This window comes from Ornithodoros turicata, chromosome 1 (assembly GCF_037126465.1).
Source record: "Ornithodoros turicata isolate Travis chromosome 1, ASM3712646v1, whole genome shotgun sequence".
Classification (NCBI taxonomy): domain Eukaryota; kingdom Metazoa; phylum Arthropoda; class Arachnida; order Ixodida; family Argasidae; genus Ornithodoros; species Ornithodoros turicata.
In genome coordinates this window covers 190,287,601-190,308,097 of record NC_088201.1, presented here as the reverse complement: position 1 = coordinate 190,308,097, position 20,497 = coordinate 190,287,601, and the positions used below count along the sequence as shown (strand labels likewise).

The 20,497-nt window shown below is 49.5% G+C and overlaps 8 non-coding genes across 8 annotated transcripts; all 8 read right to left on the bottom strand.

The window, feature by feature from the left end:
• Window positions 1-3,943: 3,943 nt before the first annotated feature.
• On the bottom strand, window positions 3,944-4,065 carry LOC135379927 (U5 spliceosomal RNA). Its single transcript, XR_010419373.1, has one exon. It is a non-coding gene; the product is annotated as a U5 spliceosomal RNA (small nuclear RNA).
• Window positions 4,066-4,251: 186 nt separating this feature from the next.
• On the bottom strand, window positions 4,252-4,373 carry LOC135379926 (U5 spliceosomal RNA). Its single transcript, XR_010419372.1, has one exon. It is a non-coding gene; the product is annotated as a U5 spliceosomal RNA (small nuclear RNA).
• A 186-nt stretch (window positions 4,374-4,559) lies between these two features.
• Window positions 4,560-4,681, bottom strand: LOC135379446 (U5 spliceosomal RNA). The gene has a single exon (XR_010418938.1). It is a non-coding gene; the product is annotated as a U5 spliceosomal RNA (small nuclear RNA).
• A 186-nt stretch (window positions 4,682-4,867) lies between these two features.
• Window positions 4,868-4,989, bottom strand: LOC135379925 (U5 spliceosomal RNA). Its single transcript, XR_010419371.1, has one exon. It is a non-coding gene; the product is annotated as a U5 spliceosomal RNA (small nuclear RNA).
• Window positions 4,990-5,175: 186 nt separating this feature from the next.
• Window positions 5,176-5,297, bottom strand: LOC135379924 (U5 spliceosomal RNA). Its single transcript, XR_010419370.1, has one exon. It is a non-coding gene; the product is annotated as a U5 spliceosomal RNA (small nuclear RNA).
• Window positions 5,298-5,483: 186 nt separating this feature from the next.
• On the bottom strand, window positions 5,484-5,605 carry LOC135379922 (U5 spliceosomal RNA). The gene has a single exon (XR_010419369.1). It is a non-coding gene; the product is annotated as a U5 spliceosomal RNA (small nuclear RNA).
• A 186-nt stretch (window positions 5,606-5,791) lies between these two features.
• LOC135379921 (U5 spliceosomal RNA) lies at window positions 5,792-5,913 on the bottom strand. Its single transcript, XR_010419368.1, has one exon. It is a non-coding gene; the product is annotated as a U5 spliceosomal RNA (small nuclear RNA).
• Window positions 5,914-14,914: 9,001 nt separating this feature from the next.
• LOC135379607 (U5 spliceosomal RNA) lies at window positions 14,915-15,032 on the bottom strand. Its single transcript, XR_010419089.1, has one exon. It is a non-coding gene; the product is annotated as a U5 spliceosomal RNA (small nuclear RNA).
• Window positions 15,033-20,497: the final 5,465 nt, after the last annotated feature.

Below are 20,497 nucleotides of genomic sequence, written 5' to 3'. Positions count from 1 at the left end.
CCGAGCACCTTTAGCTCATCTACCACTGGTATGCCAGCTATTTGGCTTTCTGAACCTGAGTAGTTCACTCGGAGCACAGCTGACTTGGACTTGTTGAGTTTTGCCCCTGAACCAGCTCCATATGTGTCCATAAGTCTCAATGCCGCTCCCACGGCGCCCGGGGATGTCGTGCACAAAGTCATGTCGTCGGCATAGGCAAACAATGTTGCCTGGCCCGAACTACCCGGTACAGGTGCCCGCGGGATCGCCTCACTGCTCGCTAGAAGCCTCACCAAGGGCTCCAGGGCTAAAGCATACAACAGGGGTGACAGTGGGCACCCCTGCCGCACTCCGGACCTGACTAGAAAGCTTCTACTGGGCTTACCATTAATTTCCACGGCGCTGCTTATATCCCTGTACAACAGACCAACGTAGGATATGAACAAACCCGGCAGCCCTATCCGCTGCAGCACGTGAAATATGTAATCATGGCTGACTCGATCAAAGGCTTTCTCCTGGTCAAAACTGACCAGGAGAAGCGTCCCCTGTATTTTCTGATAATATGTCAACATGTCACGTAACGCCCCTAGATGTGTCTGTGCAGACCTGCCCTTAACAGCTGAAGCCTGCGCTGGTGATAGCAGGACGTCCATAGCCTGACTCAATTTAAGCTGTATCGCTTTCGCAAGTATTTTATAGTCCGTGTTGAGCAGGGTGACCGGTCGCCAAGCCCCTACCTCTCGCTTCCTTGTTTCGTCCTTACACAATAATTTTATAAGTCCAACTCTGAGGGACTGTGGTAACTGACCCTCCCGTACACAAAGATTGTAAACCTTGGTCAATGGTTCTGCAAGCTCCCCCCAAAACACCCGATAGAATTCTGGTGGAAGACCGTCAATTCCCGGGCTTTTACGCAAGCGCAAAGCTTTCATTGCTTCCGTAAATTCCTGAACTGTAAACTCGGTTTCAAAGATAGCCTTCCCTTCTTCCAACAACGATATGTGCTTGTCTAGTATTTCCCATGCCTCTTTGTCCACTTCTTTATGGTCATACAAATTTGAATAAAAATTGACACACACATCCTCTATATCTTCCTGTGTGTGCCTTAATACCCCATCCGGACCTTCCACTTCTTGCATATTGACCGACCGCGGCCTAACTTTGACCGTATTCAGTTCTCTCGACGATGGAGCTACCTGCCCACCATAACTCGGCTGCCGTAATGGCTGTGAAGATTTAAGTAGAAGGACACCTAAGTCCTCTTGCAATTCACGATAGGCTTCCAACTGAGCTGCAGTTTCGAGACCCAATCCTCGAAGATTCCGCAACCCCCATCGTATGGCGTAAATCATCTCTCTCCTTTCTTGAGCCCGTTTCCTGCCCCATTTTTGAAAAGCGCGAATTATTCGGTCTTTGACACTCTCCCACCAGTCTGTGGAGTACACGCCTTCACTCTTCTTTACTCTAATTATATTTGTTATATCATTCACCACGTCCTCATCATTCAAGAGCGTAGTATTGAGTCGCCAGCGGCTCGGCTGCCTGCCGACACCATTGGCAAACACAAATTCCACTACCAACATGCAATGATCGCTCAAGAATATAGTGTCAGTATTGAGCGGTATTACTTCACAATCTACTATGGCACTGGCAACATCAGCATGAACATAACAACGGTCAAGGCGTACACTTCTGCCCTGTGCGTAGAAGGTGAAACCAGCAGTACAGCGATACAGCTGTTCCCATACATCAACAAAACGATAAGCATTAACCAGACGCCGCAAAGCCTTGGCCTTCCAAGGTCTACTAACTAACGTTCCCCCTTGAGTGTCAGTACACTCGTTAAGAACACAATTGAAGTCACCAATCAAAATACGCTCTCCAGAACCTAGCATATAAGAGTCTAGCGAGTCGAAGTACGCGTTCCGCTCTTGATTGTCAACTGGTGCATACGCATTTACAATTTTATACACCTTTCCATGATACGCAATGTCTACAACTATAACCCGACCTTGGTCGTCTCTCACGTACTGCTTGATCTCCCCGCGGAAAGCTGGAGAAAAAGCTATCGTCACACCCCTCGCATTCCACGCTCCAAAACTATGGACCGCAAAAAGACCGGTGTTTCTTTCAAAATTTTTAACGTCCCCAAGACAAAAGAAATGTGTTTCTTGTAAACACAGAACATGAACGTCCAGTTTCTGCATCACAGACCTCAGCAATTGTTGCTTTTTCTGCATCCTCAACCCCCGGACATTCAGTGTTGCTAGTCTAAGCACAGACATGACAACAACAATGGAAAGAAACACATTTTCTCTCACCGACGACCGTATTGTGGTCTTGAAAGTCACTTGACATTTTTGGTTTTCTTGCTGGCGCCTCTACCTCGCTGCGGAAGAGAGCCCAACCGTCCCGGGAGCACGTGAGCCCCTTTCAAGTCCCCTTCAGATGAGGACGCTGTTGTAGACGAAAGCGGTCTCTTGACACCGGCTATTAAGCCAGAGAACTCGCCCTTGCCCTCAGTGTCGACCATCTCAGAGTCCTGACTTCCCACATCATCCTGAGCGATGTTGACTGCCACCTGGTCCCCCGTTGTTGATTTCGCAGACGAGCTGTCCTGCGATTCTAGCGTGTCCCTGACCTGGTCATCCTTCTTAGTTGCATCGCTGCTAGCATCGACGCCCACCTCCTCGGGCACGGCTTTCAACGAGCCCTCCCGACTCACAACATCAAGAGGCTGGCTCTTCTTCGCTACCTCATTAGCTTGAGCCGCTTCCTCTTCCACATTAGCCTGAGTGGCTTCCTCTTCCACATGAGCATGAGCCACATCCTGTGTAGAGCTCTCCGCCGCTGCCTCTGTCCAGTCTAATACCTTGCCTCCATCCACGGCAACATCAGTCACCATGGCGTCTTCGATAATCTCCACCGTCTTCTCCTGTTGACCTGTCACGCTGGCATACGACTCCATCGTGCAGGCCGACGTTGCATGATCACTCCCGCACTTTTTGCATGGCGCCGAGCATTCCCTAGCCAAGTGCCCATATTCACTGCACCTCCCACAGTACTCCGTCCTGCAATTGAAGGAAAAATGCCCAGCCTGCCCGCAACGACGGCATGTCTTGCGCATCCCGGCGTATACGCACATGGTTTGGAAACCATCGATGACCACGAAATTTGGGACCTCTCGGTCCATGATCATGACGACACGTCGGCTGCCCCGTTCAATTGTTGGCGCCTCTTGGAAATAATCCCTCTTCACCGTTATTACTTGGCCAAACTTCCTAAATTCAGCTTCTACTTCCTCATCAGGCACTTCAACTGGCAGAAAATGCAGTGAAATTGTCTTGGTGTTCCTTTCGCAAGGAACCAACGTGAAGCTCCGTCCCTTCACCTCCAACGTCCCTTTGGCTTCTAGGGCCTCCGCCGCCTTCCTCGTCCACACTGAGATGGCAAATTTACCGTGTCCAAACGGGTTAATCCCCCTCGATGCCTGAACTCCGACATTCTTTAGCATGCTCTGTAGCACATCACTCATGCGGATATCCCGGTCCGCCTCCAAGAAAAAACTGAACTCACGGTTCGCTCGGTGTTGGGCTGCCATCTTCCACGGTGGGCCCAGGAAGAGGCTCCCCACTTCTGGAGTGAATATTACCCTGTTTTCAATGAAAATTTGTCCAAAATAAGCCAGGAGCGATGCAGCCAAACGTCCGTTCGATACTTCGATACTTCGATAAAAGGCGAAAGATCAATACGCGGATTTGAAGGGAGACCAGAGCATATGTCCTGAATTTTCAACGTTCGTCGATGCCCTATTTAAAACATTTGAGAGGCAAAGTGGTGGAGTCCCGTCTCTCTCTCTTTCTTTTCCTTCATTTGTTTGACTTGTTTTGGGGGTCGGGGTGTGGCCGGTCAGGACACGTCCGACCTGGACGCATGTTTTCTCTTCGAATTGAATGATGTAGCCTTCCCCAAACGGGTTAGGCCTATCAAAAATTGTCTAGAAGCTCATTGTGCTGTCCCCCTCCACGGTGATCTTTAGTAAAAGGCGAAAGATCAATACGCGGATTTGAAGGGAGACCAGAGCATATGTCCTGAATTTTCAACGTTCGTCGATGCCCTATTTAAAACATTTGAGAGGCAAAGTGGTGGAGTCCCGTCTCTCTCTCTTTCTTTTCCTTCACTTGTTTGACTTGTTTTGGGGGTCGGGGTGTGGCCGGTCAGGACACGTCCGACCTGGACGCATGTTTTCTCTTTGAATTGAATGATGTAGCCTTCCCCAAACGGGTTAGGCCTATCAAAAATTGTCTAGAAGCTCATTGTGCTGTCCCCCTCCACGGTGATCTTTAGTAAAAGGCGAAAGATCAATACGCGGATTTGAAGGGAGACCAGAGCATATGTCCTGAATTTTCAACGTTCGTCGATGCCCTATTTAAAACATTTGAGAGGCAAAGTGGTGGAGTCCCGTCTCTCTCTCTTTCTTTTCCTTCACTTGTTTGACTTGTTTTGGGGGTCGGGGTGTGGCCGGTCAGGACACGTCCGACCTGGACGCATGTTTTCTCTTCGAATTGAATGATGTAGCCTTCCCCAAACGGGTTAGGCCTATCAAAAATTGTCTAGAAGCTCATTGTGCTGTCCCCCTCCACGGTGATCTTTAGTAAAAGGCGAAAGATCAATACGCGGATTTGAAGCGAGACCAGAGCATATGTCCTGAATTTTCAACGTTCGTCGATGCCCTATTTAAAACATTTGAGAGGCAAAGTGGTGGAGTCCCGTCTCTCTCTCTTTCTTTTCCTTCACTTGTTTGACTTGTTTTGGGGGTCGGGGTGTGGCCGGTCAGGACACGTCCGACCTGGACACATGTTTTCTCTTCGAATTGAATGATGTAGCCTTCCCCAAACGGGTTAGGCCTATCAAAAATTGTCTAGAAGCTCATTGTGCTGTCCCCCTCCACGGTGATCTTTAGTAAAAGGCGAAAGATCAATACGCGGATTTGAAGGGAGACCAGAGCATATGTCCTGAATTTTCAACGTTCGTCGATGCCCTATTTAAAACATTTGAGAGGCAAAGTGGTGGAGTCCCGTCTCTCTCTCTTTCTTTTCCTTCACTTGTTTGACTTGTTTTGGGGGTCGGGGTGTGGCCGGTCAGGACACGTCCGACCTGGACGCATGTTTTCTCTTCGAATTGAATGATGTAGCCTTCCCCAAACGGGTTAGGCCTATCAAAAATTGTCTAGAAGCTCATTGTGCTGTCCCCCTCCACGGTGATCTTTAGTAAAAGGCGAAAGATCAATACGCGGATTTGAAGGGAGACCAGAGCATATGTCCTGAATTTTCAACGTTCGTCGATGCCCTATTTAAAACATTTGAGAGGCAAAGTGGTGGAGTCCCGTCTCTCTCTCTTTCTTTTCCTTCACTTGTTTGACTTGTTTTGGGGGTCGGGGTGTGGCCGGTCAGGACACGTCCGACCTGGACACATGTTTTCTCTTCGAATTGAATGATGTAGCCTTCCCCAAACGGGTTAGGCCTATCAAAAATTGTCTAGAAGCTCATTGTGCTGTCCCCCTCCACGGTGATCTTTAGTAAAAGGCGAAAGATCAATACGCGGATTTGAAGGGAGACCAGAGCATATGTCCTGAATTTTCAACGTTCGTCGATGCCCTATTTAAAACATTTGAGAGGCAAAGTGGTGGAGTCCCGTCTCTCTCTCTTTCTTTTCCTTCACTTGTTTGACTTGTTTTGGGGGTCGGGGTGTGGCCGGTCAGGACACGTCCGACCTGGACGCATGTTTTCTCTTCGAATTGAATGATGTAGCCTTCCCCAAACGGGTTAGGCCTATCAAAAATTGTCTAGAAGCTCATTGTGCTGTCCCCCTCCACGGTGATCTTTAGTAAAAGGCGAAAGATCAATACGCGGATTTGAAGGGAGACCAGAGCATATGTCCTGAATTTTCAACGTTCGTCGATGCCCTATTTAAAACATTTGAGAGGCAAAGTGGTGGAGTCCCGTCTCTCTCTCTTTCTTTTCCTTCACTTGTTTGACTTGTTTTGGGGGTCGGGGTGTGGCCGGATGTAGCCTTCCCCAAACGGGTTAGGCCTATCAAAAATTGTCTAGAAGCTCATTGTGCTGTCCCCCTCCACGGTGATCTTTAGTAAAAGGCGAACTTTATTGTCAAAAACTACCATCCAAAACTACCAAACTACCATCACCACCAAAACCCAGTCCCTCCAGAGCCTACTCACAAAACCCAGAACTTAACACTTGAAGCGCTATCCACATTCGTACATTGCACGTGGTGTGACCCCATCCCAGACTTCTGGTTTCCCAGAAGCGACCAGTCCAACAGAAACAACTGTCGCTCCGCATCCTACCCCACTCAACATTTGATCAGCACTTTCCCTTGCTGTCGTATAAAAACTCTCCAGTGGGATTTCCACCGTTTCTTAAAGGCTGCCTCCCCGACAACGTCCAACTCGTGTTGGAGCTTCCTGTGCAAGGACAGCCTCACGTAAAACGTCACAACTCGCAGGGACTCGTTCGTGCCCCCGTACAATTTTCTGTTTCTTGAGGACCACAACTGAAATTTTATCTCATTTAAAAGTAGGCAAAATGATGGAACCTGCCCTCGTCCCACTGGCACAGGGTCAAACACGTGCACTGTAGTATACTGAATAACAGGCAACGCAAACAAATCCGCCATTTTTCGCCACATTGCAGCTGCCATTATACAATCATAAAAAATGTGTTTGTGGTTCTCTACACCACCACATGTCGCACAATCGCTAGATGCACGAAAACGAAAACGATACAGCCTTGTTGCCACCGGTAATACATTGTGGGACATTTCCCAGGCGACATCCGCGCGGTCATCATCTAAATAGGTGGACAGTAATAACCCTCTCGTTTCGGCAACATGCGTGGTGATCTCGTCCTTCTTACATTCATAGAACAACGTCTCATAGATTTTCTTCGTCGTCAGGAACCTGATGTTGTCACTTGGCAGCACCCTTTGCAAAATTCGTACGTACTTAGCAAGTTCTACATAAAATCGGCCGGGTGTCTCGGCTCTGGGCAACAAGTGATTGATTGGCACACCAAAAAGAGTACACAACGTTCCCATACTATACAGAGCCAAGGACTTGGCAACATGATCCCCGTCCTCCAAAGCCCTACACGTCTGAGTGATGGCCAAGGCCACACACATTAGCCTGATATTAAAAATGCTAAACCCCCCGCACTCAGCTGGTCCCTGAATTACAACCCTTTTTACTTTCTCAGGCCTCCCCTGCCAAAGAACGGACATCATTGTACGAGTCAGCTTCTTTTCCACCACTCTCGTAGGAAGAGTGCATGTGCCCGCGTACCAAATGGCTGAACACATTTCATTTCTGATTATATCGCGTCTTCCTCTATACCCTGTGCTGATCCCCTCGTATTTCTCTTTGACAGCATCAAGACTTTTCTGAATCTCAGTCCATGTCCTGGGTGCCACGCCCTCCGCCGTAAAGACGATGCCAAGCACCTTCATTTGCTGCACGACGGGTATGCCGGCTATCTGCACTTGACTTCCTGGGAGATTCACTTTCATGACTGCTGACTTTTCCTTATTAAGGCGTGCGCCTGAGCCCGCAGCGTATACCTCCATGAGCCTCAGAGCCTCCCCGATCGCCGACGGCCTTGTCGTGCACAGCGTCATGTCATCGGCGTATGCAAACACCGTGGACAAGCCAACACTTCCTGGTGTGAACGCCTTCGGGATGGCGGCACTGCTTGCCACAAGCCTGACAAACGGCTCAAAGCACAGGGCATACAATAAGGGTGAGATCGGGCAGCCTTGGCGAACCCCTGACAGGACTGAGAATCTTCTGCTCAACTTGCCATTAATTTCGATGACGCTGCTTATGTCCGTATACAGCAACCCAACAAACCGCCTGAATACCAAAGGAAGACCAATTCTCTCCAGCACATGGAACATATATTCATGTGCGACCCTATCGAACGCCTTCTCCTGGTCAAAACTGGCCAGAAGAAGAGAGCCCTGTCTCTGCTGGTAGTAACCAATCATGTCTCGCAATGCCATCAAGTGCGAGTGCACGCTCCTTCCCTTAACAGCAGAGGCCTGAGCCGGCGACAGCAAACAGTCCATCGCTTGACTTAATCTCAGCTGCATTGCCTTTGCGAGTATTTTATAATCCGCTACACTGTATTTAACAGGGTCACCGGTCGCCAAGCCCTTAACTCGGTCCTCCTATTTTCATCTTTACATAACAATTTGATGACCCCGACTCTAAGGGATTGCGGTAAACTTCCTTCTCTCAGGCACAAACGAAAAACCGTGGTCAACGGCAGCGCCAGTTCCCTCCAAAATACACGGTAAACCTCTGGTGGGAGACCGTCAGATCCCGGGCTCTTACCCAACCTCAATGCCTTCATTGCTTCTGTAATCTCTTCCACCGAGAAGTCATTTTCAAATATTTCACCTCCTCCCTCTAATTTCGGTAAGTGTTTGTCCAGCAGCTTCCACGCGTCCCTATCCACGTGTTTTGGAGCGTATAGTTCAGGGTAAAAGTCCACGCACGCTTCCTCTATTTCGTCTTGCGTCTGACGCAGGACACCATCAGACCCACAGACTTCTTGCAAGGCTGTGGGCCGTCTTCTCACCGTCGCTGTGTTTAACTCGCGAGAGGTCATGACTACCTGCCCTGCGTAATTCGGTCTCTGCACTGGTGGCGTCGACTTCAGAAGCAATACGCTTAAGTCTTCTTGCAGTTCCCTATATGCTTCTAGTTGGGCTGCGGTCTCTAGGCCCAAACCGCGCAAACTGCGCAGACCCCACCGTATGGCATAGATCATTTCCCTCCGCTCCCGGGCACGTTGCTTCGCCCACTTTTTAAACGCGTGAATTATTTCGCCCTTCAACGTCTCCCACCAGTCAACCGAACATATTTCTTTGGCTTCGTGGCTACTGATTATACGTCTAATATCGTCTGCCACTTCGTCGTCATACAACAGACTAGTGTTCAGTCGCCACCGGTTTGGAAGCCTCCCAAATCCGCCTACAAAAGCAAACTCGACTGCCAGCATGCAATGGTCACTCAAATAAACAGATCCAGTATTAAGTTGCGCTACTTCACAGTCCACAATGTTACGCGTCACAGTACGATTTACATAGCACCTGTCTAAACGCACACTTCGGCCTTGCGCATGAAAAGTAAAACCGCGCGTTGAACCATACACATGTTCCCATGCATCAACAAAATTGTAAGCATTTACTAAGCGCCTCAACCCCTTAGCTTTCCATGGCCTGCTAACTAAAGATCCCCCTGTGCTGTCAACACATTCATTAAGTACACAATTAAAGTCACCGGTCAGGATTCTTTCCCCGGAACCAACCAAGAAGCCATCTAACGACTCGAAGAACAAACTTCTTTCCTGATTATCTATAGGCACGTAGACGTTTACAAAGGCGAAATGCCCTATGCCCTATTTAAAACATTTGAGAGGCAAAGTGGTGGAGTCCCGTCCCTCTCTCTTTCTTTTCCTTCACTTGTTTGACTTGTTTTGGGGGTCGGGGTGTGGCTAGGACACGTCCTAGCTGGACGCATGTTTTCTCTTTGAATTGAGTGATGTAGCCTTCCCCAAACGGGTTAGGCCTATCAAAAATTGTCTAGAAGCTCATTGTGCTGTCCCCCTCCACGGTGATCTTTAGTAAAGTGTATTGTAAGTAATAAACAGTTACATGAAAAACACACACAAGGTGACTCGCCCTCATTTGGGGCCGACATTGTAAGATACTTTGCTCCGGAGCAACAAGCCAACAGCAACAAAAACAAAAAGTACAATCACCCGGACATCATACTAACGACTACCCCCTCTCCCGTGTGGAAAGGAGTTCAACTCAATACAAGTCTGTCAATAGTCTTTCACACTCCGAAAAAGACAACAAAGAAAAACAAGTCACAACTTCACCATCACGTGTCCGTTCACCAGGACGAACAGCTGGTGGTGGCTCTTCCACCGTCGACGAAACTTTACAGACCCGAGGATGCGCAGTTCGTCTTGAAGACGCGTCTTCAGAGAGATTCGACACGAGAGCATGATCTTCACGAGGCTCTCGCTCTGGCTTCCGTGAAGAGCCCTCGTTCTGGAGCACCACAACTGGTACACAACTTCAGCCACCAGCAGAAAGAAGGCCGGCTCCTTGCGCTCTGGGACAGGCGACGGGTCCAGGTACTGAACCGTTTCGTAGGACACCGCAGGTAGCCGATATAGGTCGGCGACCTTGCGCCACATGGCGGCCGCATTGATGCAGGCATAAAACAGATGATGGTGGTTTTCCATGCCGGCGCACGTAGGGCAGTCGCTTGTTCTCGCCAACCCGAAGCGCTGAAGCCTCGTGCGGACAGGCAGCACGGCGTGTGAATGTTGCCAAGCAACGTCGACTCGGGAGCCCTCTAGGATGTTCCACGCGATGCGGCTTCTGTTCGGCGTAGGTGCGGCCACGGGAAGGGGGAACCTGACGTCACACAAGGCCTCGTAAAGTTGCCTCGTCGTCCAGGTTGTGAAGTCGGCCTCAGGCAGGGCATTCCGCAGCATCGAGGAGTACTTCCTCATGATCCGGTAAAATGTCATAAGGCGATCTGCATGTGGACGTGTATGGTCGACGGTGCCCCCAAAATCCCGCACAGCTGTACCAGCGAAGAACAACGCGAGGTCATGGGAGATGTGCTGTCGATCACGAAGCACCTGAAAGAGCAGGTGAAGCCCCAGAGCGGCGCAAAACAGCAGAATGTCTGGGATCCGCCATCCGCCAAACTCAGGTGTTCGCATCATGACCGCCCGCTTCACTCTCTCTGGTTTTCCGTTCCAGAAGAATCGGAAGAGGAGACGATTGACTCTGCGTGCCGTTACAACAGCAGGTTGGAAAGCTGCGCCAATGAACCAGAGTTTACTGCAGATGCGATGTGTGGCCACTTCGCTGCGTTCTCTAAAGTCCAGTTCGAGCTCAGCCAGCTCCCGCAAATGGTCCTCCATTCGTCTGACCTCCGTGGACCAGTTGCTAGTAAGCGGTCCTCTCCAGTTGAAGACGATGCCGAGGATACGACAGGACTGCCTCACGGGGACACCGCAAACGTCAGTGTAGGGGAAGTCTGGTCCGGGTAGCATGATGGCGGACTTTTGGGTGTTCACCGCCGCACCTGAGGCATGCTCGTACAACTCGAGGCATCCCAACACCCGTCGCACTGAAGAGGCCGAAGGTAGACACACGGTCAGGTCGTCCGCATATGCAAATACGGTTGGGAACCGTTGACTTCCGGGTACCGGTAGGCGAGGTACGAGGCCTCCTTTGGACAGGTTGCAAATCGCTGTCTCGAATGCCAGAACATACAGGAGCGGAGACAGTGGGCATCCTTGACGGACGCCTCTTTCCACCTTAAACGCAGTCGATGGCCGCCCGTTTACCAGCACTCGGCTTTCCGCCTCCGCATAGAGCACCTGCACATAGCGCTGGAAGTCCTCGCCGAGCCCAGCTCGCCGCAACACGTACCACAAGAAGACGTGGTTCACTCTGTCGAACGCGTTCCTCTGGTCAATGGTGAGGAGGAACGCCGTGGCCTTGCGGTCAGCTGCCCAATAGCAAATGTCCCTCAGTGCGAACAGGTGCTGCTGAATTCCGCGTCCTGGCACCGCACAGGCTTGGACAGGAGAGATTAGTAGATCCATTACCCGACTGAGGCGTAACTGCATCACTTTGGCGAAGATCTTATAGTCCGTGTTCAATAATGTCACGGGTCGCCAGGCTGATAGCTCTTCTTTCCTGCTGGTGTCTTTGCAGAGGAGCTTTATAAGTCCACCGCGCGTAGAGTCTGGGAGGGTCCCTCTTTCCAGGCTGTCCCTAAAAACCTCACACAAGGCCACGCCAAGGACGTCCCAAAAAATGCAAATAGAACTCTACTGGCAGGCCATCGGATCCAGGAGTCTTCCCCTTTGGCATGGCTTTCGCTGCTTGAAGGAGGTCGCCAACAGTAACGTCAAAATCCAGGTCCGCCGCCTGATCTGGAGAGAGCGATGAAAAATCCTGGCACAACTGCTGCCACACGTCCGGGTCAACGTCTTGCTTTCGGTAAAGGTCCTCATAATACGTCTTGCACGTGTGTACAAGGTCTTCAATGCTGTGGACCCTTGTGCCATCTGTCTGCACGAGTACGTCGAGCCGAACTGCCGGACAACGCTGAAACTCAGTAAGGAACCTCCGTGGTGTTGGTGAAAATCCTGAGCGTCGTGTAGACGGAGCAGACGGAGTCCAACCTTGTGATCTTCGCGCAAGCAGTCCTGACAGCTCATCTTGAAGTTCTTTGTAGGCCGCTTTCTCGTCCTCTGTAGTCAAGCCTTCCTCCAAGAGGCCCCGAAGTCCCACCTGCGGTAACCGAATTTCCAGCCGGTGGTCAGCAGCCAGCTTTTTTCCCCACTTTCGGAAGATGTCCTTCGTTCCGGCTTTCACCGAGTCCCACCAGTCAGGCGGCCTTTCCTGTTCGCCCACTCGTTGCACCAAGTAGCGGCGAACATCGTCCACAACCTCTTGACGCTCCAGCAGTGATATGTTGAGTCGCCACGGAGACGGTTGAGGGCCGAAACCAGCTGGATCCCCTGTTGTGAGAACCACGGCCTTGTGGTCCGAAAAGAATTCTGCCGATGTTCCTACTTGGATTACGACGCAATCAGTAATTGTCTGGGTGGATGACTTTGAAACATAAAAGCGGTCCAATCGTGCCTGACGCTGACCCGCAGAAAAAGTAAAGCCTTGTGTGCTTCCGTGCAAATGTGTCCAGGCGTCACAAAAGTCGCACGCGTTAACCAAGCGTCGCAATTCTTTTGCCTTCCAAGGCTGGTTCCGAACCGTACCTCCAATTCTGTCCGCTGCGTCATCCAAGACGCAGTTAAAATCCCCCCCCCCGACAATCAAATTTATTTCTTCCAAGCAGATAAGGGTCGACGGTACGGAAGAAAAAGTTGCGTTCTTGATAATCCGTGGGAGCGTAAACAGATGCCAGACGATAAAGCAGACCTTGGAGCGACAAGTCTACAGTGACAATCCTTCCTTGAACGTCGAAAGAATGTTTTACAACTGTGCCTTGAAAACGAGATGACAATAAAATTGCCACGCCACAAGATCTGCTCGTTCCGAAACTATAGAAGCCCCTCACAGAAATTCTTTCTTCGAAGGCCTTAGCCTCTCTCATGCTCCCAAAGTGTGTTTCTTGAAGAAACGCCACGCCGACTTCTAATGCTTGCAATAATGATCCCAGCATTCTCTGCTTGCGATGCTGGCGAATACCGCGAACGTTTAGCGTTGAAATCTTCATAAAGGTGTGCAGGGAGGGAAATTAACCGCACCTAGGGGTCTGCCTTCGGCTTCTTCCGTTCCACGTCGTGACCGGTAAGACGTCCAACCGCACTAGGTCGTCCTGGGAGATGATGGGAGCCAGGGGCCGGCAGAGAATCTTGGGACGTACTTGATGAATGGGGTCGTTTCGCAGTCTGGTTAACGATTTCCATAGCCTGAGCAAGCGTACCGCCTGTCTTCGCCGTGGAGTCCTTGGCGACTTCCTCCTCAATGACGAGCGAAGGTCGGAGCCTTGGCTTCTTTGGAGGTGGTCGGGTTCTTCCAAGACTTCTTCTGCCTGGTCTTTCATAACCGGGGCAGCAGGGTCCTCAATAACAGGGTTCTCCTGTCGTTCTTCCGGATCAGGTGTAGGGTCCTGTACTCCGTCCACCGGCTCTGCAATGGCAGGAGCCGTCACACTGACTTGTTCCTCACTCGAGGCGTCTTGGGGTACGACTTCATCAGGTAGCTGACGTGCACCTTCGGCTTCACTTCGTGTCGTATCCTCTTCGACGACAAAGTTCGCAAGCCGTCCCTCCTCTTCTCCGTCACCGCCGCCCTCCCCAACGTCGCTCATGTTAACGTCGTGGGCGACGCTCGCGTAGGTAGCCATTCGACAACGGCTGGTCCAGTGCTCCCCGCCACACTTTTTGCACTTTTCGTCACAGCTTGTTGCCTCATGTCCGTAACTCCCGCACCTCTTGCATCGGGGTGTATCACACTCGGCGGCAAAGTGGCCCTGGTGCCCACAGCGGCGACACAGCTTTCTCATGCCGGAGTACAAACACGTGGCTTCAAAACCCCGGATAGTGACAAAGTTCGGCACCTCGCTGGTCACTTCCATGAGCACCTTCCGTGCCCCCGTCTCTACCGTGGGATACTCACGGTACGTCTCGTTGTGTACCTTGAGGACGCGACCATACCTCGTGAAGGTCCGGATGACGTCATCCTCCAGCAGCTCGATGGGCAGGTTCAGTACTGTCACTACCTTGGTCGTTGACCCCAGGGACACCACCGGGTAGGTCTTTCCGGCGAGCGTAAGGGCTCCCAGAGCACGCAACGTTTCCACAGCAGCCATCGTCCGCAGCGTCATGTAGAAGCGACCACTTCCGGCAGGACGGACGCCCCGCAGGTTCTTCAGGGTCACAGCAGAAACTGTGGCCTCCAAGACGTGCTTGATCCGCACATCAGACGATCTGTAAACGCTAAACGTCAAATCTTGACGTAACTGGTTGGCCAAGTCCCTAGGGTACCCTGCGGCACCCATCCTCGGGCCTGGCGTAACGACGTAGTTGAATACTTCGCAGAAGAAGAAACTCGTATCGACCTTCAAAACCGGCAGACGCGGAGTTGAAGGGAGACCAGAGCATATGTCCTGAATTTTCCACGTTCGTCGACGCCCTATTTAAAACATATGAGAGGCAAAGTGGTGGAGTCCTGTCTCTCTTTGTTTCTTTTCCTCTATTTGTTTTATCTGTTTTGGGCTGGGGGTGTGGCTGGTCAGGACACGTCCGACCTGAACGCATGTTTTCTCTTTGAATTGAATGATGTAGCCTTCCCCAAACGGGTTAGGCCTATCAAAAATTGTCTAGAAGCTCATTGTGCTGTCCCCCTCCACGGTGATCTTTAGTAAAAGGCGAAAGATCAATACGCGCGTATAGACGCCAGTACTTTAGTAAAATCTTTAGTAAAAGGCGAAAGATCAGGAAAAGATCTTCCCGGAACAGCACCGCAAGCGGTACTGCCCCGACGACCTTGTTATTGGCCGCGCGTTCAAAGACACGGCCCACCCAGGGGTGGACCGCGTTATCAAGGGGCCCTTCTCCAAATACGAAGGACCGGCTCCCTTTCGCCTCCCTCCACCGCGAAAGATCCTGGCCCAAAGGCGAAAGATCAATACGCGGATTTGAAGGGAGACCAGAGCATATGTCCTAAATTTTCAACGTTCGTCGACGCCCTATTTCAAACATATGAGAGGCAAAGTGGTGGAGTCCTGTCTCTCTCTTTGTTTCTTTTACCTGTACCTGAGTTAAAGGAACCCACTGTTATAGCATAGAGGCAACTGTTACGTCATTAATCCAAGGATAGTAATGCACGTACAAAGTTCCAGAGCTCAGGTTCTACAGCGAAGACAACTGTAGCTGCCTAAACTGTGAGTTGCTACTCCTAAGTTACTTGTGGCAGATTCGGAGTGGGTTCGTGACATGGCTAGGAAATTTGAAAAGGGGGAACAGCATGCGATGTAATGAGACCATGTTCGGCTCACTATTTTCAGCCATAAAAGCAAAAACAGAAGGAACTCCCGGTAGTGAACTTCGAGATTTAACAAGGCTGTACAAGTACACGAAGGTCTGTAGCAAGTCAGCTGAAGAAACTGGTACACGTCCACAGTCAACTGAAGTCTCCTGAAGTCACTTGAAGACATTTGGAGTCACCTGAAGTCACTCGAAGTCAGCTGAAGACGTCTAGAGCCACATGAAGACATCTGGAGTCACTTGAAGTCTTTTGAAGTCACTTGAAGACATCTGGAGTCACCTGAAGTCACTTGAAGACATCTGGAGTCATCTGAAGTCACGTGAAGTTACTCGAAGTTAACTGAAGACGTCTGGGGCCACGTCAAGCCATCTGAAGTCACCTGGAGAGGGCTGGAGTCACCTGAAGCCTCCTGCAGATATCTGGAGTCCACTGATCTCACACGAAGGCGTCTATAGTCTCTCGAGGTCACTTGATGAGGTCTGCAGCAACAAGAAATCACGTGAAGTCCTCTGTAGCCACTGAGACATCACCAGTCATGTCAAAGAAGCTCATCTGCACTGAAGGCTTAGTCTCGCACAAACAATTGATACTGGAACCATGCTGCCACAGATAGAAATGAATAACATTGTTAAATTTGTTGACAGGGAAATGAATTATATGTTCCATGTGCTTAGAGCAGTGCTTCTCAAAGTAGGTCATTTGGGGGAATCCGTGATCATGGTACCTGAGTTAAAGGAACCCACTGTTATATCATAGAGGCAACTGTTACGTCATTAATCCAAGGATAGTGATGCACGTACAAACTTCCAGAGCTCAGGTTCTGCAGCGAAGACAACTGTAGCTGCCTAAACTGTGAGTTGATACTCCTAAGTTACTTGTGGCAGATTCGGAGTGGGTTCGTGATATGGCTAGGAAATTTGAAAAGGGGGAACAGCATGCGATGTCATGAGACCATGTTCGGCTCACTATTTTCTGCCATGAAAACAAAAGCAGAAGGAACTCCCGGTAGTGAACTTCGAGATTTAACAAGGCTGTACAAGTACACGAAGGTCTGTAGCAAGTCAGCTGAAGAAACTGGTACACGTCTACAGTCACCTGAAGTCTCCTGAAGTCACTTGAAGACATCTGGAGTCACCTGAAGTCACTCGAAGTCAGCTGAAGACGTCTAGAGCCACATGAAGACATCTGGAGTCACCTTAAGTCTTTTGAAGTCACTTGAAGACATCTGGAGTCACCTGAAGTCACTTGAAGACATCTGGAGTCACCTGAAATCACTTGAAGACATCTGGAGTCACCTGAAGTCACTTGAAGACATCTGGAGTCATCTGAAGTCACTTGAAGACATCTGGAGTCACCTGAAGTCACTCGAACTCACCTGAAGTCACTCGAAGTCACCTGAAGACGTCTAGAGCCACGTGAAGACATCTGGAGTCACTTGAAGTCTTTTGAAGTCACTTGAAGACATCTGGAGTCACCTGAAGTCACTTGAAGACATCTGGAGTCACCTGAAGTCACTTGAAGACATCTGGAGTCATCTGAAGTCACGTGAAGTTACTCGAAGTTAACTGAAGACGTCTGGGGCCATGTCAAGCCATCTGAAGTCACCTGGAGACGTCTGGAGTCACCTGAAGCCTCCTGCAAATGTCTGGAGTCCCCTGATCTCACACGAAGGCGTCTATAGTCTCTCGAGGTCACTTGATGAGGTCTGCAGCAACAAGAAATCACATGAAGTACTCTGTAGCCACTGAGACATCACCAGTCATGTCAAAGAAGCTCACCTGCACAGAAGGCTGAGTCTCGCATAAACAATTGATACTGGAACCATGCTGCCACAGATAGAAATGAATAACATTGTTAAATATTTTGACAGGGAAATCAATTATATGTTCCATGTGCTTAGAGCAGTGCTTCTCAAAGTAGGTTATTTGGGGGAATCCGTGATCATGGTACCTGAGCTAAAGGAACCCACTGTTATAGCATAGAGGCAACTGTTACGTCATAATCAAAGGATAATGATGCACGTACAAACTTCCAGAGCTCAGGTTCTGCAGCAAAGACAACTGTAGCTGCCTAAACTGTGAGTTGATACTCCTAAGTTACTTGTGGCAGATTCGGAGTGGATTCGTGATATGGCTAGAAAATTTGAAAAGGGGGAACAGCATGCGATGTCATGAGACCATGTTCGGCTCACTATTTTCTGCCATAAAAACAAAAGCAGAAGGAACTCCCGGTAGTGAACTTCGAGATTTAACAAGGCTGTACAAGTACACGAAGGTCTGTAGCTAGTCAGCTGAAGAAACTGGTACACGTCTACAGTCACCTGAAGTCTCCTGAAGTCACTTGAAGACATCTGGAGTCACCTGAAGTCACTCGAAGTCAGCTGAAGACGTCTTGAGCCACATGAAGACATCTGGAGTCACCTGAAGTCACTTGAAGACATCTGGAGTCACCTGAAATCACTCGAAGACATCTGGAGTCACCTGAAGTCACTTGAAGACATCTGGAGTCATCTGAAGTCACTTGAAGACATCTGGAGTCACCTGAAGTCACTCGAAGTCACCTGAAGTTACTCGAAGTCACCTGAAGACGTCTAGAGCCACATGAAGACATCTGGAGTCACTTGAAGTCTTTTGAAGTCACTTGAAGACATCTGGAGTCACCTGAAGTCACTTGAAGACATCTGGAGTCATCTGAAGTCACGTGAAGTTACTCGAAGTTAACTGAAGACGTCTGGGGCCATGTCAAGCCATCTGAAGTCACCTGGAGACGTCTGGAGTCACCTGAACCCTCCTGCAGATGTCTGGAGTCCCCTGATCTCACACGAAGGCGTCTATAGTCTCTCGAGGTCACTTGATGAGGTCTGCAGCAACAAGAAATCACATGAAGTACTCTGTAGCCACTGAGACATCACCAGTCTTGTCAAAGAAGCTCACCTGCACAGAAGGCTGAGTCTCGCATAAACAATTGATACTGGAACCATGCTGCCACAGATAGAAATGAATAACATTGTTAAATTTGTTGACAGGGAAATCAATTATGTGTTCCACGTGCTTAGAGCAGTGCTTCTCAAAGTAGGTTATTTGAGGGAATCCGTGATCATGGTACCTGAGTTAAAGGAACCCACTGTTATAGCATAGAAGCAACTGTTACGTCATTAATCAAAGGATAATGATGCACGTACAAAGTTCCAGAGCTCAGGTTCTGCAGCGAAGACAACTGTAGCTGCCTAAACTGTGAGTTGCTACTCCTAAGTTACTTGTGGCAGATTCGGAGTGGGTTCGTGAGATGGCTAGGAAATTTGAAAAGGGGGAACAGCATGCGATGTCATGAGACCATGTTCGGCTCACTATTTTCAGCCATAAAAGCAAAAACAGAAGGAACTCCCGGTAGTGAACTTCGAGATTTAACAAGGCTGTACAAGTACACGAAGGTCTGTAGCAAGTCAGCTGAAGAAACTGGTATACGTCTACAGTCACCTGAAGTCTCCTGAAGTCACTTGAAGACATCTGGAGTCACCTGAAGTCACTCGAAGTCAGCTGAAGACGTCTAGAGCCACATGAAGACATCTGGAGTCACCTGAAGTCTTTTGAAGTCACTTGAAGACATCTGGAGTCACCTGAAGTCACTTGAAGACATCTGGAGTCACCTGAAGTCACTTGAAGACATCTGGAGTCAGCTGAAGTCACTTGAAGACGTCTGGAGTCACCTGAAGTCACTCGAAGTCACCTGAAGACGTCTAGAGCCACATGAAGACATCTGGAGTCACTTGAAGTCTTTTGAAGTCACTTGAAGACATCTGGAGTCACCTGAAGTCACTTGAAGACATCTGGAGTCATCTGAAGTCACGTGAAGTTACTCGAAGTTAACTGAAGACGTCTGGGGCCACGTCAAGCCATCTGAAGTCACCTGGAGACGGCTGGAGTCACCTGAAGCCTCCTGCAGATATCTGGAGTCCCCTGATCTCACACGAAGGCGTCTATAGTTTCTCGAGGTCACTTGATGAGGTCTGCAGCAACAAGCAATCACATGAAGTCCTCTGTAGCCACTGAGACATCACCAGTCATGTCAAAGAAGCTCATCTGCACTGAAGGCTGAGTCTCGAACAAACAATTGATACTGGAACCATGCTGCCACAGATAGAAATGAATAACATTGTTAAATTTGTTGACAGGGAAATGAATTATATGTTCCATGTGCTTAGAGCAGTGCTTCTCAAAGTAGGTCATTTGGGGGAATCCGTGATCATGGTACCTGAGTTAAAGGAACCCACTGTTATAGCATAGAGGCAACTGTTACGTCATTAATCAAAGGATAATGATGCACGTACAAAGTTCCAGAGCTCAGGTTCTGCAGCGAAGACAACTGTAGCTGCCTAAACTGTGAGTTGCTACTCCTAAGTTACTTGTGGCAGATTCGGAGTGGGTTCGTGACATGACTAGGAAATTTGAAAAGGGGGAACAGCATTCGATGTCATGAGACCATGTTCGGCTCACTATTTTCTGCCATAAAAACAAAAACAGTAGGAACTCCCGGTAGTGAACTTCGAGATTTAACAAGGCTGTACAAGTACACGAAGGTCTGTAGCAAGTCAGCTGAAGAAACTGGTACACGTCTATAGTCACCTGCAGTCTCCTGAAGTCACTTGAAGACATCTGGAGTCACCTGAAGTCACTCGAAGTCACCTGAAGACGTCTAGAGCCACATGAAGACATCTGGAGTCACTTGAAGTCTTTTGAAGTCACTTGAAGACATCTGGAGTCACCTGAAGTCACTTGAAGACATCTGGAGTCACCTGAAGTCACTTGAAGACATCTTGAGTCATCTGAAGTCACGTGAAGTTACTCGAAGTTAACTGAAGACGTCTGGGGCCACGTCAAGCCAT